The sequence below is a fragment of the Columba livia genome, chromosome 7 (genome assembly GCF_036013475.1).
Source record: "Columba livia isolate bColLiv1 breed racing homer chromosome 7, bColLiv1.pat.W.v2, whole genome shotgun sequence".
NCBI classification, from domain to species: domain Eukaryota; kingdom Metazoa; phylum Chordata; class Aves; order Columbiformes; family Columbidae; genus Columba; species Columba livia.
The window spans coordinates 3,027,275-3,045,937 of NC_088608.1; positions in this window are offsets into that span (position 1 = coordinate 3,027,275).

Genomic DNA, 18,663 nt, shown 5'->3' on the forward strand with positions numbered 1-18,663 from the left:
ATATGTGTTATTTAGCTTTGGAACATAGTGAGTTTGAGGCCATTCTTGGAAAAGAAGACAAATACATTTCCTGTACATTGAAAACATTTGTAACAAATAAATGCATGTAAAGGTTGCTGAAAGATGGGGCATGATAAAGATGACAGGACCCTGAAATTCAGCTTATGACTATTCATACTGTGATAATGAAGTTTAGGCAGTTGTGGGGATGTGATTAAACATGGGGTATGATAATGATTGGTAAAGGATTTTAATTTAGTTTTGATGGACTTCGTAGTCTTGTGAGTATGAATTGGAAACATACTTCCAGTTCTCACCAGTGGTATTGGATCTGAGCTCAGTATCACTCAGTAATAATACTGAACTCAGTGTTAATTGATGTCAGATCTCAACTCAGAATTACATTTAAAATATTGTAGCTTAGGTTTACCTGTGTAATTATCAAAACTTGTGATGGAACTCAGTATATAACATTAATTCGTTTTTGGTTGTGTGAGAGCAGAGAAAAGAAGATGCCAAAGGCTCCCTGCAAATCAAATATTGTACAGTGCAGAATCAAACGGAATCTGAACATCAGTGATTACATTTTTAGTAGGATGAGTGTTCTGACTGAAACGCAGCAATCTGTCACTTGGCCTTTCTGTGACATTCAGTGCTTTGAAATTACCAGGGAAAGATTGGGTTTTGACATGCTAAATTAACTAAGTTAGAAATTCGAGCTTTATCATCTCTGCTAATTGTTGCAGGGAAAGGGGAGAGTTATTTGCCTTTTATTTTCTAAACAGGCTATTCATTAAAAAAAAAAAATCTCCAAAAAGGTCATCTTTGGAAGTGGTTGAATCTATTGATTAAGAGAAACAACTTTTCATTTGAGCTGCAGCAGCATGATGATTGCGCTGAACGTTTTCCCTTCAAGTCCAATATAACCAGAACTAGTGTTGATCTGCATGACATTTGTCGTTGTACAAGTCACCTCATTGCATCAGGGCGTTAAGTCTCTCCTGGTCTCCTATGTCCACTCTGCAGTGGCTTCCAGTGCAAACCAATATTGATCACGTTCTTTTCAAGGTGAAGATATTAATTTTGGATCAGGAACCATTTTTGTTACTGTTAGTTTGTTTTGGTTTTGTGTTGGATGAAGACAAGACCAAATTATTGCTGGTGTAGAATATAATGTTAATAAAGAGAAGGAAGATCTGGCAGCTGTAGGTGAAGAATGAATGATTTAAAAGCACATTTTGAGTATCTAGAAATGTGTGTTCTTGCCCATGAATTATGATGTTGCACTCCTAAGTTTGGGGGTTTTTTGTATTGTTTGGTTGGTTTTGTTTTCTTCTTGGCTCAATGTCTTCAGAGATGTAAAAACCAACTTGACCTGAAGGTAAATAAGGTTTCTCCAAACACTGTGCAAAATTTGCTGCAATCACTACCCTTACTTTTTAATAAAAACAGAACACTGAAATGCTGTTTGTAATTGTTTCCTTTCGGATGGGCTACATTTTGGTTTTCTTCTTATTTTTCAAAATGTAATTTTTATTTCCGATGGGTAAATGACAGATCCCTGTAATTTGTGCTGGGCAGCAGTACTGGGACCCTGTCTGTGAAATTTCAGATCGGAAATCCTGTTTACTCAAGGAGTCATTGCCTATGAATGTCAACAAATCCACTTCTTTTTATCTCCCAGACAAATGTGAGTCCTGGATAAAAGTGTAAATGAAATGTCTGGAAACTTTTCATTAGTAGTTAAGTATCTACCTCCGTGGCCTTGTTGTGAAAGACAGTGAATATTGATTTAACTGGTATTTGTGAAGTATCTGAGAGTTCTTCAACCTTGGCTTCCTATTCCTAGGTGCTAGATGTGAATTAGTAGGCCTTATGCTAAGGAAAAATTGAGATAAATGTTTGGCTGGTCTGTGGGGGAGAGTGGAGGGACTTCAGAACAGGATGAAATTAAGAGCTCTCAGTCCATGAGGTTTGTTAGATTTACTTTCATTTTTCCCGAAGCTAAAATACATGAGATACAAGAGCAGATTAGATGACCCTAAAAGTTTATTTTCAGTAATGATTTCAGGATAAAGGGGTGAAATTTAAAGCTGTGCTTGAAAATGTGTGTTTATGTATATTCACAGGGAGTTATTTTGGCACTACCCAGCACTAGGTGAGCACCGTGAGCAAAGCCGTAGTTGCAGCCGTGCATGTGTAATTGTTAATAGAAAATTCTGTGGGCTTCCTGACTTACTGCCAGGCAAATTTTACATGAATGGAAGCATCGACTACATCACTTTTGACATTATATAAGTGCATGAATTAGAGAAGGCTCCTCTGCTCATTCATTCCGCTCTTGCTTTAGGAAGGCGGTTTCAGGTAGCAATGGCAGTTTGTCATCGGTTTATGAAATTTGGATTTACGGTGTGTTGCCTACAGCTGGAGCGTGAAGAGGCCAGTTGGGCTGCCAGGACTTCAGCACGCTCTGGTAGTCCCATCCTGAGAGCACATGCTGAATTAATAGAAAGAGATAAAGATTAAAGGAAGGTAAAACAGAGCATGTGATTTGTGTGCATATGTATATAGCTACAGGCATGCATAAATCTGCTCAGTTCCTTGTTTGCATCCAAGGAAGAGGTTGCAAATAACTCTTAACTCAGGTTGAAACCACAAGAATTCAATGTGGCGGCATGAGCAGCATCTTCTCTCAAACAATGTGGTCAAGGATGGGCAGAATTATGAAGATTTCCTGCAAATTTCATGTTCCATCCTGAGACTGAGCGTCCCATGTGAGAGGTAGATTGATGAGATGAGGATGATGTATGTAATGGTTCATTTAGAAAAATGAAAAATATATCTTTTAGGAAACTGAGGGGATGTTTCTTAGTCAAGTTTTTCTCCATATCGTGTATGGGGAGAAAAAGAGCACAAGGCACTGAGAGCTTGATCCGACCGCTATAATTAAATATGTGTGTGGAGAGGAAAGGAGCCTGGCTGATCTGAGGAAAGCTTCGCTTTCCATCGCTTCATGTGCACGCACTGCTGGCTTCATGAGACTTATAATTCACACAAACACCTCAATGTATGGAGACCTGTGCTCCTGTGAAGCATCCTTAGCTTGCCTGCGCTCTGCCTGGAGCTATTATACAAAATAATTACACAGAAGTCCCATTGCCAAGTCCCCTCGCTGTGCTTGTGCTGGGGCAAGGCCACAACACAAAATGTATGGATAAGGCAGGGGAGACATGGAAGATTTCTTGCTGCTGAGCCCAGCTGAAATGCCCTTTCATTCTGTATTAATTAGAAAATGTAACGGTCTGGCCATGCACGGGACAACACATGCGGCGCATCAGCAAAAAAGTGAAGAGTAAAACGGTCGTGTTGCTTTATCACAAGGATTCGAGCTGTTCTTTTAATTATAGACCAAGTTAATAAAAGAAGGAAAATGAGGCCTCTTCTGAGCAGTATGCAGTGTACTGTCAAATCTTTGCCATGTAATGGTAATTAGTAGGTAGAAGAGCGTGGTTCTTCACCCTTCTGCTGCCCTCCCGTTACACACTACGTGTTTGTATACACAGATTTAAATCGGGGAGCAGCTGAATTGGGTGCAGGTGGAAGTTGCATCTCAGAAGTTTTGTCTTTAAGCTTTCAGATCAAATGGCCTTATAAGCGCAGAGAGACTGAGGACAGGTATATAATGTTCCCTAATATTTTGGCTTACCATGTGAAGACACCTTCCTTAAGCTAATTATTATACTTAAAGTTTGCAAAACATGTGAAGTTAAGTGAAGCTACTGTAAAGTAATATGAGTAGGAGAAACATCCTTGCATTTTAGCATTTCAAGAAGACTCTCAACGAATTCCACACTTACTCCATAATGATTTTGTTTTTTTTTTTCCGAAATGTTTCCAGTGTATAACTTGATTTAATTCCTCTGGGGGGAACAAGAACACACCACGGCAGCTCTTTCCATTATGGGGGTTCACTCTGGTTGCTTGGTCTTGCCCCTTTTGGACATTCAACAGAAGGAAGAACCGCATTTAAAGCTGTGTGGACTTATCCAGCTCCCTTTTCTGCACGTGGTTTGATAGAATCTGTAATTACATCTTCTCTGCAGGACCCCAGTCATATTCAGTGCATGTGACAGCAGCAGCGCGGGGATGATTAAGACACCAAAGCAAGCTCAATTGGAATAATTTGAATTTGTGACTTAAATATTTGAAATGTTTCTACATGCGTACAAGCTCTGTGTGATTTGGAGTGAAAAATCACCTTTCCTGCTTTAGCACCCACTTGGTAGTGAATGATGTCAGTAATAGGTTGGCGGGAGAGGCTTGGGCTGTGTGGTTCAAGCGCTTCAGTATGAATACTTGAAAAATAAAGGTAAAATGCAGAGATGGCAGCGGTGGGAAGTGAAGGTGGGGGGAAAAATGCCGGCCAAAGGGACACATATTGTGGCAGCACAATATGCGGGGCGAAAGAGAAACGTTTTGTAACTCTCTTCTGAGATTTCCAGGGTCATATTTGTTTTACTCTTTGCCATACATTATCTGTGAATTTGAACACTATTATCACCTGGAGCTTGAAATAATGCATCTTACCATTATGATGGTTGCTACAAGCTTTCTCTATGTTTTCACACTAATGAGAATAGTACAAAAAAAGGGTTTTGTCTGCCCGGCTGGGGATTTCCTCTCTTCATGGCTTTCCTGAAGGCTTAACTGGGTTGACTGGGGTTTGTGATGCTGGCCCTGGACCAGGGGCCGGGTTCCTTGGAGTCTCCAGGACCTCCGGGTTTGTCTTTGCTTTGCTTGTGATTCGGCACAACCTGTGAATTTTTGAGGAGTTGGCTCCCTCGTGTGGTGTATGTATATATGTATATATATATATATATATATATATATATATATATATCTCTAAAATCTTTATGTACCATAAGAACAATATTCACACAGCCATGCAGGGATCTTTCCCACTGCTCAAGAGGTTGAACAAGAGAGGAACATTATGCTCTTGAGTTCCTCTGTTGGACTCGTGTCATCTATCCGTTGCATTTGAGAAACATGCGAACCTGCCTGGAAAGTTCTTATTAAAGCTTGATGAATAATCTCACTGCATTAAGCTGCTGGGAAGCCTCACTGTGGGGGACTCGATGTTCCGGGTGGTTATTAGCGTAGTGCTCTACCGACAGGCACAGGAGTAATTTAATTGAGCAGGAAAATCATATATAAAATGGTGGTAGTAGTATACACAAGTCTGGGGAACATCAAGAGCAAGCAATAGTAAGGGTTTTGACAAAGTCTTTTTAGCTGAATGTAAACTATTCCTGAGGCTCCGTGTAAGTTTTTAAATTTGAAGTTAAATTGTAGAAAGCAAAGCACATGTTATTAGGACAGTGTTAGAGGAAAATCAGTATTCCTAATGAAAATGTATATCCCTAGTGAAAATCAGCATCCTCAGAATAGCATAAAATTTTACAACCAACTACTGTTGCTTAGTGACTGTTAATTAAATGAAATCAGTGTATAGCTTTGGTCTATTTATTATTTAATCTAATGAAAAGTTCAGAATGAAAATGTGGCTATGGAGTGTAGATCTTCACAGTAGGAACTTTTGATTTAGTCAGTGTGCAGTGCTGCTCTTGCATTGCTTGTGAGAATTTCCAATCTCTGTAGTGGGGAAAAAATAATCAGCTATTTTTCCTTAAAATTCAGCCAGTGATCTTGTCTCTGGTTTGCATTCCGTGGGCATTGTGCCTGTCTTTAAAAACTGAACTTGCTTGGAGGTCAGCCTACTTGAGACACGACGAACTGAGTGAGTTGTCATCGCCATCGCAATGAGTTTTATTTTCATATGATGTAGCAAGAGCTCATATATATATATATTTATATATATATATATAAATATAATTTTTTTTAATAGATCTTTTCTGCTTTTTGGAACTTATTGTTTGGAAATTACTTACAAATTTTAATATTACATTTATGTTTAAAAACTGGAGTGCTTAAGATTTTTTTCGTAATGCAATATCAGAGATATCGCGCTTATACATTCAAACCATCTTCTTTTCTGTGATTATGCCATTAAATACACTTAACTCACCTCCTTCTGATCTTCTGATCTAGTTCCTCCACAGTGTTCCGACCATCATCTTCCTCACGTTTTCTAGCAGCATGTTGTAAAATACTCAGAATAAAGGAGCATCAGTCGCAAAAGCCAAGATATTCTCAAATTATGAGCTGGATGAAGCCAAGCTTGCTCTTTGGGAACACAGCTGTGCAAAACAAGACTTTCCACAAGTGAAGAACCAAGAACAGAACTGCTTTTTATTGTCCCCGTAAGAGACCGCTTGCAGGTAAATACACGGAATAATGATTTATCCCATTTTGTTTTCTATGTAGTGTGGAAAATTATTCAAGAAGGAAGCTGAGCTTGATATGCTGAGATCGGGACTCTTCTTGTCCTGTCCTCTCCTCGGGGTGGGAGTGGAGGAAGGCCGGGGATGCGATGCTGTGTGGATGCGGAGCCGGGACCCAGCATCCCGCAATGGACCCGTCTGTCCCATGTCACCTGGAGCCAGGGACCGCTCCTGGAACAGGTGCCTTTCGCCATGTAGATATATTTGTTTCTGGTTTACAAAAAAAAAATAAAATGACAAAAAAAAGGTGCCAAAACTTGCAATTTAGACAGCTGATCTGGCAGTTGGTGATGTGAAGGCCTATTAAAGTATTTATGCTATTTGTTATTTAACTTTTTTTTTGATAATTTGGAAATGGGCTGGTTAAATAAGACACTATGAGGTCGCTCCGGTTGGGAGTGACGTGTATTGGCAGAAATCTGGGGGCACTGGCGGCACAGAGGACTAATATTCTTTCTTTCACTCTCTCATAATCTCATCATTTTGTTTTTATTCTGAGCTACAGGAGGTGCTGATAAATACGCTGAAAATATTTTCGCACTCTTGTTGGGTGGAATTTCAATTCGGTAGCTGGTACATGAAGGCCTGGCCTCATGAAAGCTTCTGAGTCAGTGACGAGTCTCCTTTTGAGTCAGTTGTAGCACTGGAAATCAAGGTTAAAAATGACACCCCCACCTTAAAGTTTCAGCAGCTTGTTATTTTAGGTCTTCAGAAAACTCACTGTGCAGTTTTTAATGAGGGATCCAACTTCTGGAACTTCTCAACTGTTTAAACCATGATGCCCCAAACACAGTTTGGAAAAATTTCAAGTATAATTTAATTGTTTTCTGAGAGAGAACAGCTCTCTAGGAAATGCGGAGTGGCTATTTTAATTAGAGAAAAGTAAATAATGAAGTTTAGCATCCTCAGGGAACGGTGATACCAAAACTGACATTGCCACTTGAAAATTTACAAAGGGGGATTTTTAAAAGCAAGAGGAAGTGAATCCACGTGTCTGCTCAAGGCAGAAGCTGAACAAATGGGGTTGTTCCCTATGTTTAGGGGAGCCCGCGGTGGGTGTACAGGATGCACAGGGGAGGGGGAAAAGTTGCAAATCCACAATGGCATGGCACTCAAAAAGGCATTTTCACAATGATACAAACTAAAATAAATGGTCACCAACCACAGCCAGGTTTTGAAATGAGGAAAGAGGAGTGGAGAGGATGGAAGAGCTGGAGGGAAGGGGAAAAGCAGGAGAAAAGTCCCCAAATTGCTCCTTTTCCAGTGCCTCACTTGAAGGACAAACTTTCTTTAAAATTTATGTAAATTTATTTAAAAAAATACATCTAACGAGTCAATCTGCAATTCAGCTGGATGTTCAGCTAACTCCCAGTACTGGCTTCAGTGGGTTGTGTTCAACTCTTCTGACCTTTGATAGGTGTGAGTGTTGTGAAAGCTTCAGAACCGAGACCAAGAGGTCAATTGTAATCTGTGTTCAGAGATGGTGAGACAGCATGAAGAAATGGTGCTAGACATATGGAGATCAAATTAGTAAAGCTTGGTTTCATGTTACCCGTAGATAATACGGTGTGAAATTATTTAATGAGTAAAAAAATCCCTAGATATTCTGGGAAACAAAAAGGAACAGATTGGAAGGGAAGCAATGTCAAAGGTGGTCAAGGAGATGAGTGAGGGAGGCTCTGTGGCTTCGTGTTGAGTGGGAAAAAGGGCAAATTTTGTTCTCTGCTGAGCTGGACTCGTATAAGCTGCGCTGTATGTGAGTGGGGAGGAATGACCACCTGGGTGTGATGGGATGACTGTGCAGACTGGGGTCCCTGCACATGCAGCCGCATCTCTGATGCTGGACCAGGACGTCAGCCCTTCCTGATGGGTCCCTTGCCCCAGCATCTCCTATTATTTCTGTGTTGTTCCTATACTTTAAGGTTATCATTTACAATTTTGCATTTTTTCATGTTTTGGTCATTTTCACACAGAATCCCAGACTGCCAGGGATTGGAAGGGCCCTGGAAAGCTCATCCAGTGCAATCCCCCCATGGAGCAGGAACACCCAGATGAGGTTACACAGGAAGGTGTCCAGGCGGGTTGGAATGTCTGCAGAGAAGGAGACTCCACAACCTCCCTGGGCAGCCTGGGCCAGGCTCTGCCACCCTCACCCCAAACAAGTTTCTTCTCAATTTAAGTGGAACTTCCTGTGTTCCAGTTTGAACCCATTGCCCCTTGTCCTACCACTGGTTGTCACCGGAGTTTTGGCGAGCTGCTGTTTGGAGATAGATCTTTATTAGGGCTTTTACAGGTAATGCGATGGTAAGTTCTTCATGAATTCTCTATTATTATTATTATTATTATTATTATTATTATTATTATTATTATTATTATTATTATTATTATTATTATTTTAAGTTCTGACTTTTTCTGACAAGAAGCTGTTGCTCAGGCTCATGTGCATTTCCCCTTAGAACACACGCAGAAGCTTTTTTGGGGTGCTCAGCTGGTCAGTGTGGTTTATTCCACCAGCTACCTAGTTGGGTTGGTTAGACTATATTTGGCATCAAACTTTGTTTCAAGTTCCAGCAGCTCTTCCCTCTTGCTCTTTTCTTCCTCGGTTATTTTTAAGCTTTAACTGTACAACACTGGACTATTATTTCAGTGTTTTCATGATCTGGACAGTAAGGAAGGAAATGTGATTAGACAACCTGAGTTATTCATCTGATTTAAACTCTTTGGCTCGTTTGCCAGGTAACTTCTTTTGCTTTCTATATTGTCCTGATTGCAATAGCAAATAAGAGGAGGGAGAGTCAGAATACAGTAAATCTTATTGCAATGCTTATTGTTTTGCTTGTAATAAATGTACATCAAGTTACTTAAAATATACAGGGTTTTTTTTGTACCTGTATTAAATGCAGTGGTTGATACATTCAATAATGTCTCATCTGATATGCTATAGGATTTGATCAAAGCGTGGAGGTCCTTCACAGAATTGTTACACTTTATAGTCAGAATCTGGACATGATGGGTTTACATTTCATTGCTTTTTCCTAAACTACAGTTGTTACAGGACAGGTTATGTATAATTTAAGCTTGTGGTTATTGTTAATAGGATTTTTCAAAGCAATCATCTTTACCTTTTGTTTTGTTTTATCATCTGTGCAGCATCACAGTTGAGATTTGGATTCCTAACCTTGCAACTACTTAGAATTGAAGGTCTGAAAATGATTTGCGGAGAAGGCACACATACAGGACAGGGCCGTCTTTACTTTTAAGTGATTACAGTGGAACTGTATCTCCTACCTTTTCCACACTTTCCTGCGATGTATGTGAAGTTCAGAAAAGCAATTTACAGCCTGAAGACCTTTGAACACTTGTAATGGTTCTGATGAGCCTCACAGTCTTTCTTCCTTCAATAATTGGTGCCGTTCAAGCCCATGATAACAGGGGAGAGTAGGTCCAAATCCATTCCCTGGCTTGTAGGGTTTTTTTTAACCTAATAGTAAATATAGTATTTTGGTTTTTTACTCTTTTTTTTTTTTTTTTTTTTTTTTTTAAATGCCTTTAGCAATATTTGGCTTTAAAGTATTAAGAGGACTGTTTATATGTTTTTTTTTTTCCTATATACAGGATGGAAGATGTGGGAAGCCTGATGATTGGGGAAAGAATTGTACTTGTGACTTGAAAGAAAACCCTTTGAGCAGCTCAGGGAACCTCATTTCTTTTCATTTATGGTGGTTAAACTGATGTTTGCATTTTGCCAAATGACTGAGGAGAATAGTGGCCTGAAATGGTGCTGATTTTCTTAAAAAAGTGAACAGAAAATGTGACTAAATGTGGCCTTGACAATGCTTGTCTGTGTAAAGCAGCGTTATACGTGTCAGCAGCTCCGCTTCAAATTTGCCAATATAAAAGCTTAAAAATTCTCTTCTAATACCATGTGCCGCAGAATTCAGGATCTAAAAATAAAGCGAGGCTCTTTACAATAGTGAGCACACGCAGAAGTGAAGTAAACACGTGTTAAATCTGCTCTGGGTTGTCTGATTAAAGTAATCGTAGTGTGAAGGAAGAAGGCAGGAGGGCCACCGAGAAGAGTTTGGGAGAGCAGAGCGTTGTTGTGACACTCACGTAAATTAAAGGCGTGTGAGGTTGTGCATACATACAGTGCGCTATAATTATTAGGGGTCATGTGGGTGCGAAGACGTTGACAACTTGAAATTTCTCTCGGCACAGCCGTAAATAACTTGATATTAACTCAGCAATACGAGGTGAAACTGTGTTGGGTGAAATTGTTGGACCGATTGCTTGTATGTCTGGAATTTCGTTTTCCAATCATAATACTCTGGGTAGGGAAACAACAAGCAAAAATGAACTGCAAGTTGTTTTAGTCTTTGTGGAGACAACAGACTCTTTATAGTTCTGCTCTATAGCTTAATTTTTAGGGCCTGTATAAATAGAATTCAATCCACCAACTGATTCAGAGAGGATAATCCATCAATATTTAATTTGGTAAGAAAGAAAAGGCTTTAAAATAATATAATGTAGTTCATGAATCAGATGCACTGTTGGATTCCATTATTAAATGTAGATGTATAATATCGGTGGCCTTGTGTTTGTTATTTTAATAATTCTAATTAACTTTTGGTAATTGTAGTGGATCTGCTGCCAACTATGCTGGCTGTGATCGTTATTCAGGGTTATTATTTTCATCAGACAGTCAGCCAGTGAATATAGGAAGTTTTATGGCAAACTAAACTTAAATAGCACAAGAAGGTTTTCTAGTTGAAGAAAAATGCCTCTTGGTGAACTTCATCATGATCTGTCCATGTTTAAGAGCTGCTAAGAGATTCAGGCAATCTTTATGATAATGTAGTAATTTACAAAACCCCTATAAACAGTATTTTACCCTTTCTCCCTGATTATTGATGATTAGTGAGATTTGCATGAAGAACTACAAGCTTTCTCCCTTACAATTATTCCCATCCTCTTTTCTCTGTCTTTTTATGATCCCACACTCCATTTTTTTAATACCACAGTCGTGGTTGTAATAGTGATAAACTGAGATGCTCCAGCCTGAGCTGCTGCAAACGTCTTAGCAATAGAAAACTGGTCATTTTATGCATACAGGGATGAATTCTTCCCTTAGGCTGAATGACACTTCATTGCCCAAGAACTCGCTGGAGTGAGGAGCTGCCGGTGGACGTGGCTCTGAGATATAAGCTTGTGGTCATTGTCATTCCCCTTGGTAGCCAGTGAGATTCTCTTGTGTTGGAGGTGGCACTTTGGAGCCTGTCGGCAGGTTTGCTTGTCTGGATTTAGGGCTTTCAGTGGCACCAGTGCAGCTGGTGACATGTCAGGGGTTGTGGGGTCTCATCAATGACGTGTGCTCAGGGCAGGGGAGAAAAGCTGCTGTCACTAGTGGGGCTTTGCTGAGAAGCAGTTTAAGTGGTAGATTTGAAAAAACAAACAAACAAACTCTCCAAAACAAAAAAATCCACAAAAAACCCCAAACAAACACACACAGAAAACCAAACACACACAAAACCCCCAAACAAACACAAAACCCCCAACATCAAACCAAAAGACAAAACCAAACCAAACAAACCAACCCCAAAACAAACAAAAATCCCCCACACCTGTTATGATATCCAGAATTCTATTTCTAATCAATTGGAGATGTAGCTGTCTATAAAAATTAGTTATTTTTCTCCTATAGCAGCTTTTCCGTCGCAAGGAACAGTTGCAAACACAGAATGTATTTAATCTGATTTTATTTCATTAAAATCACAGAATCCCAGAACACCAGGGGTTGAAGGGCCCTGGAAAGCTCATCCAGTGCAATCCCCCCATGGAGCAGGAACACCCAGATGAGGTTACACAGGAAGGTGTCCAGGCGGGTTGGAATGTCTGCAGAGAAGGAGACTCCACAACCCCCTGGGCAGCCTGGGCCAGGCTCTGCCACCCTCACCAGGAATAAATTTCTTCTCAAATTTAAGTGGAACCTCCTGTGTTCCAGTTTGTACCCATTGTCCCTTGTCCTATCATTTCTTGTCACCAAGAAGAGCCTGGCTCCATCCTCCTGACACTCCCCCTTTCCATCTTGATCCCCATGAATGAGTCCCCCCTCAGTCTCCTCTTGTCCAGCTCCAGAGCCCCAGCTCCCTCAGCCTTTCCTCACACGGGAGATGCTCCACTCCCTTCAGCATCTTGGTGGCTGCGCTGGACTCTCTGCAGCAGTTCCCTGTCCTGCTGGAACTGAGGGGCCACAACTGGACACAAGATTCCAGGTGTGGTCTCCCCAGGGCAGAGCAGAGGGGCAGGAGAACCTCTCTGACCTACTGACCAGCCCCTTCTAATCCACCCCAGGTACCACTGGCCTTCCTGGCCAAAAGGGCCCAGTGCTGGCTCAAATCCTTGTTGGGATTTCAGTTGTAATTTGAAAGAGAAATTTGTTAAGGGTAAATTTGCAATAGTCCTCAGAGTAAGCGAGTAGAGTGAGCACAACACCTTGCAGTGCCCATCCCTCCCAGACCTTTTCTCTTTCTTGAATTTACCACATTTCTTAAAAGGGTGTGGTATTCTCCAAAATGTTTCTCTCTAGCTTAACAAGTGAAGGTAGGACTCATGGACTAATGTACTAGAGGTAGAGCAGAGCAGCTGACATGTCCGGATAATAAAATCCAAACCATTGACAAAGACTTTATGAGAATTTGAACACTGCAAGCATCCTCCGTTAACACCTGGAATATGGTGCTGAGAAAGGGAACAAGTGCTTTTCTAACAGTTTGATGTGTGACAAGATTTAAAGAAGCTATATAGTGTATTTTTAATTTGGAAATAGAAAATTTTGTAAGTAAATTGAATTAATCCCAGAAGAGTGTTTGGGATATAATTTAAGACTCTTAAATAAAAAGGAAACTCCGCATGAATTTACAGATTAAAGCTGTTGAGGAAGATGTGTATATGACACCCTATGAGTACAAAGTCAGCCTGTCATTTGATGAAATTATTAGCACTGAGGGATAGTGCCCATTAAAATAACTGCTAATTTCTTATGCTGCCAAGCGAGCTGACTGCTCGTTCTTCAAAGCTCGTCACGTTGCTGAGAGTTATTGAACTTATTTGAAGCCCCCAGACAATGCTCATCTTCAATTTGCCCATCAGAACATCCATACAATTATTTGGGGCATCTTCAAAGCATTCCATTGCTTTTGAGTAGATCATTGAGATAATGTCCTCTCGTTTGATACCGGCATGCCTCCTGGGTGACAATGGCAGAGAATGAAGCCCCCACCTCCCCGTCATCTTTTCCTTTCTTCCTGCGCATCACAAAAACAAATGCAATCCCCGGGATCATATATAACCTATAGATTCCTCCAAAGACATTAATCCTAACTGCTTTTATCTTGTTTTCTGTGTATCGCCTACTGCATTTTGATCTCGTAATTTGTTTTTGCCAATGATGGGTTTGATTTCCTGCTATCAATGCGTGTCTGCTGTTCGGTCGGCTCCAAGCATAATTAAAAGACTTTCTTGCATTGTAGTTGTACATTTTTATATTAAGAACTTCCCTCTAACAACTAAGAGCAAACAGCAGAACTTCCTATTTCTTCACTCCAAATTGTTGCTAATTTATATGGAAGTGAATAAGAATAATACTTAGAAGGGCACAGTAAATGTAGGGGAAAGCTAGAAAATGGAAGTCCCAGACTTTTAAAGCGCTGTTGCTGAAAAGACATTTGTGACCTTTTAGGGGTTTCATTTGGTTATTGGAAATAGATGTGGGTGGATCTTGAAGATTTGTTTCTTGAAAAATAGATAGTTGTTGTTGTTGCTTAGAAAGTGTCCACATCAGAACTATAATAGTATTCTGGTTTTTGTTTGGCAGTGGCAACACAAAATAAGATGTTCTCCTCTCAATTGCTGTCAGTAGACGGGAGAGTGATTCTGAGTTGACACCTAAATCCCCAACATCCAGGTAAAACATGTTAATTTGCTTTGGTCTGAGAGTGGGTACAATGAAATGATGCCGTTCTGTCCCAGCAGTGTGAGCAGCACACACTTGTCTTACTTGGCCCTTGTATCCGAAGCCATCGCTACCCAGATAACTTCCAGTCAAGCAGTTGTTTGCTGGCAGATGGGAACCATTCGAGCCAATAAGGTTCTCAAATTTACAGCAGTTCACACTCCACATTTTCTTTTTTATTTTTTATCTCCATCTCAATTACATAGTAAGATGTTCTTTTTGAAAACTTGTTTGTTATTAAGATATAAATCTGCTTATTTTAGTCATGTAGTGCATGCCAGTGTAATGCAATACAAGAAGATTACAAGCTGATGGTTAGATGTTAATAACAGTAACACAAAACATTAAGGCAAGTGACATTTACATAAGTATCTTGATCTTAATACATGTAATTTACATATGAAAATTTAATCACCATAGAGATAAACAGCTGCAATGTTTAATTAAACTCTCCACACAAAATCAGCCTGCAAGAAGTAGTTTGTCACTGCTAATTTATCACAATTCTCATAAGTATTCTTTAAAATAAAAATGCAAAATAAATGACTCTTATTGATAATTTAACTTCTGGTTACTTTATCGTATTCTCAACAGGCTTTGATGATACAATTACGCTATGAAGATTCTAGGCTCATTTTCTCACAATTTAGGAGACAAAACATAAATATACAGGGAACAAATGTATTTGTTTACAGACTTAAGGGTCAGCAGTATGGCAGCACTAGAGTACAATTTAGGCAAATTTAATGCCATGATAAGTTATGTGTAATGAAGGGATGCGAGTCTCTCTCTCTGGGGCTGTTTAAGGAGGAAACAATTATAAGTGAAAATTAATGCCGGCATTATCGTGGAGTTGGAACAGGCTCCTCGCTCACAATCGCACTGACTAAAACGCACGTTGTAGGAATCAGAGATGTGCTGACATTCAGAAGTTATTGAAGCCCAGACTTTGCTTCTAGTGATGGATTTTAAAGCAAAACAAAGCGCTCAGTATCTTGAAAGAAACAATTTACATATCTTGCCGGGGATTCTTCAAGGAAATTAAAATTAGAAGCTCGACTGAATCTTCTTCACAGCACTAAGGCAGCAAAACCAGCAAAATAAAAGGAATTATATTGTAACTTTGGGGTAGGTAGGAATGGAGGACACATATTTAACCTTTGGTACCTTAAAGTATGTACTTTTAGGTGTGAAATTACATTATATCCCAAGTGGAGCAAACGGTATAACAAGGCTGTGGACCATGACGAGGTTATCAGATGCGCCTTCTGCCTATACTAAGAATTGCAGTTTATATATAGATTTACTGAATTTCCTATACCATGCTAACCCCAGAACACTGGGAAACCTTGGTTTACAGGCAGCAAATTAACTTACTCTTATGGACCCATTCAAAAGATGAATTGGAAAATACTATTTTTGCCTTGGGTTTGGATGGATTTCATTCTATTTATTGCCCATGTCTCTTTTTGTCTAAGTTTTGTTTGAGGATGCGAGAATTTAAGGTTATTTAGGTGATGCGCCTAAAAGTGATATTCAGGTCACGAAGAACCAATGTGGTCATTTGGGTTCAAAAATCTTTATTCTCAATTATATACCAATTTAATTAAAGCAAAAACGGGTTACACTCAGCTTTATATTAATAAACGGACTTTGTAGGAGAACTATTACATTTAGGGCTTGATTTGGTTGCCATTCCAGTTTCCTATGGGTGCTGTGCCTGTCAGAGGCAAAAGTTTCCCAATAAGTGATGCTCCACTTCACAAGAACTGGGGATAGAATAACATCTATACCAACTTAAATATGAAATATTCTCATTACCAGGCAAATACTATTTAATCTTTGATTTTGGTGTGGTTATGATGGGTTGGCAGGCAGCTGATCGTAATTGGCAATTTCCTGGATATGCTGCTATTAATTGCTTTGTGTTACAATACATATGGTGATGATTTGAACGAGAACGTGGCATATTAGGCACAGTTCTCTAGCACTGAAAATATTTGTGTTCAACAAAACAGAAGAAGCAGAATGGGGATTACAAGAAGTAATTCTGTAATTCCAACGTTTTAAATTATAGATTAGAACTGATGGCCGAGATCCATGAGATCTGTGGGTGCGGAGTCAGTGCCAAGAAAAGAAGAGGTGCTAATCAGAAATGGAGTTTTGGGAGTGTATATATATTATATATACATATATATATATATATGATTGCAACCAGAAAAAAAAAGTGCAAATCTATAAAAAAAGTAGCATTTTAGAATGTTATTTTCCAGTCCTATCACTGCTGGAAGATCTTTGTGCAGCATAAGTAGATATGTGTCGTGTTACTGTTGTTTTTCCTCACCTGAGCGTGTTCTGAAGAATTACTTATTTCGGTTGTTTGGCATGTCCTTAGTTTACTACTGTTGAGCAAGAGCTGCGTACAATCAAGTGCACCGTCTTCCTATCCTGTGTACATTTTATAGCTGTTATCCCTCCCAAAATCTGAAAAAAATGAAGGGATCTGCTCTGTAAGATGTGCTGACTTGAAGGGCAGCATCTGTTACGGGAGAGAATAAGTCCATTTCTAAGTAGAATTCAACTGCCATATTGAAAGACTGCAGTGTGAGGTTCTTCTGCACTTTAACCATCGTTAGGCTCTATTGTAATTATATTTTGCAGACCTTTTTTGGACAGATGTATCTTTATATGTTCAAGCTAACCTGGTTATTCAGAAAGCCTTTATTTAGACTGTTGATGATGATATATTAGTTAAATATATATATGATGCCGTATTGAAGTAGGGAAGGTTTTTTCCATATGCAAAGCAACGAGGACAGGACATGTCTCCTGCTGGGTGGTAGGTGGATGTATAGATATAAATACGGACACATAGATACAGACACATAGACACTGAGTATTCAGCTCACACGTAGTCATTAGGGATTTAGGGCGTTCAGCATCCTGCAAAATCAGGTCCAGTTGCACAAATCTATCAGTCCATAGGATAATGATGACCGAGGAAAATATATATAATATATATATAATTGTTGATTGAGTAGTTACCTCAAGGCAACACAATACTGAGCCAGTCCTGAGGATGCTGTAAGCAGTGACTGGGGTGTGTTATCGCAGGAGGTGAGTGATGCGTTTCCTTCGTGCGAGAGAGCGTGTCGTTCGCCTTTCCAAATGGGCAGCTTGTGGTAAATTTATACCTGTACAATACACCATAGAAAGACTACACAGGTAGGCTGCCTGTTTCCAAATATAAAATATATGTCCTGGGAAAGTGATGCGGGGTTTTCCAAGGCTTGGGTTTTGGGGGTGTGAGTGACCTCACTCCCTGCTGCCTGCCTCTTCCTTATTAGCAAATTGCCTCTTATTAGTATTAATGAGCTGTGTGATGCTGCCTGTCCAGACCATGTGGAAATACCCCTGCAGCTATGGCAGTCCAGGCTGTGATCTCATAAGATCATTTAAGATCCAAGGAGACCTTATTGTGGCCCTTCAGTACTTAAAAGGAGCCTGTAAGTATCACAGAATCACAGAATCGACTGGGTTGGAAGAGACCTCAGAGATCATCGAGTCCAACCCTTGGTCCAACTCTAGTCCGTTTACTAGATCATGGCACTAAGTGCCATGTCCAATCTCAGTTTAAAAACCTCCAGGGACGGCGAGTCCACTACCAAGTAGGATGGGGAGAGACTTTTTAGCAGGGCCTGTTATGACAGGACAAGAAGTAATGGATTTAAACTAGAAGAGAGGCAATTCAGATTAAATATGAGGAGAAAATGTTTGCCCCTGAGGGTGGCGAGAGCCTGGCCCAGGTTGGCCAGAGAGGTGGTGGCTGAACCATCCCTGGAGACATCCCAGGCCAGGCTGGACGGGGCTCTGAGCAACCTGAGCTGGTGAAGATGTCCCTGCTCATGGCAGGGGGGGCACTGGGGAGCTGGGAAGGTCCCTTCAACCCAAACTGTTCTCTGATTCAATGATTCTATATACAGGAGGATCTAGACCGGACTGACAGACAAACCACCGCTGCTCCTAAGCAGAGCCGGGGATGCTCCCAGCACCAGCGCAGGATGTTGCACTTTCCTTTTCCCTTGGTGCTCAGGCAGGGTGCAGGAAAATGATTGCTTTGACAATAGTTTGGAATTACATGGGCCAGGTTTGGCCATCTATTATCCCTGCAGATCCCATGATAGCTTCTTGAAATTCAGGTGTATATTGTACAACCTCCAGCCAACATCCCTGCAGACCCCACACTGA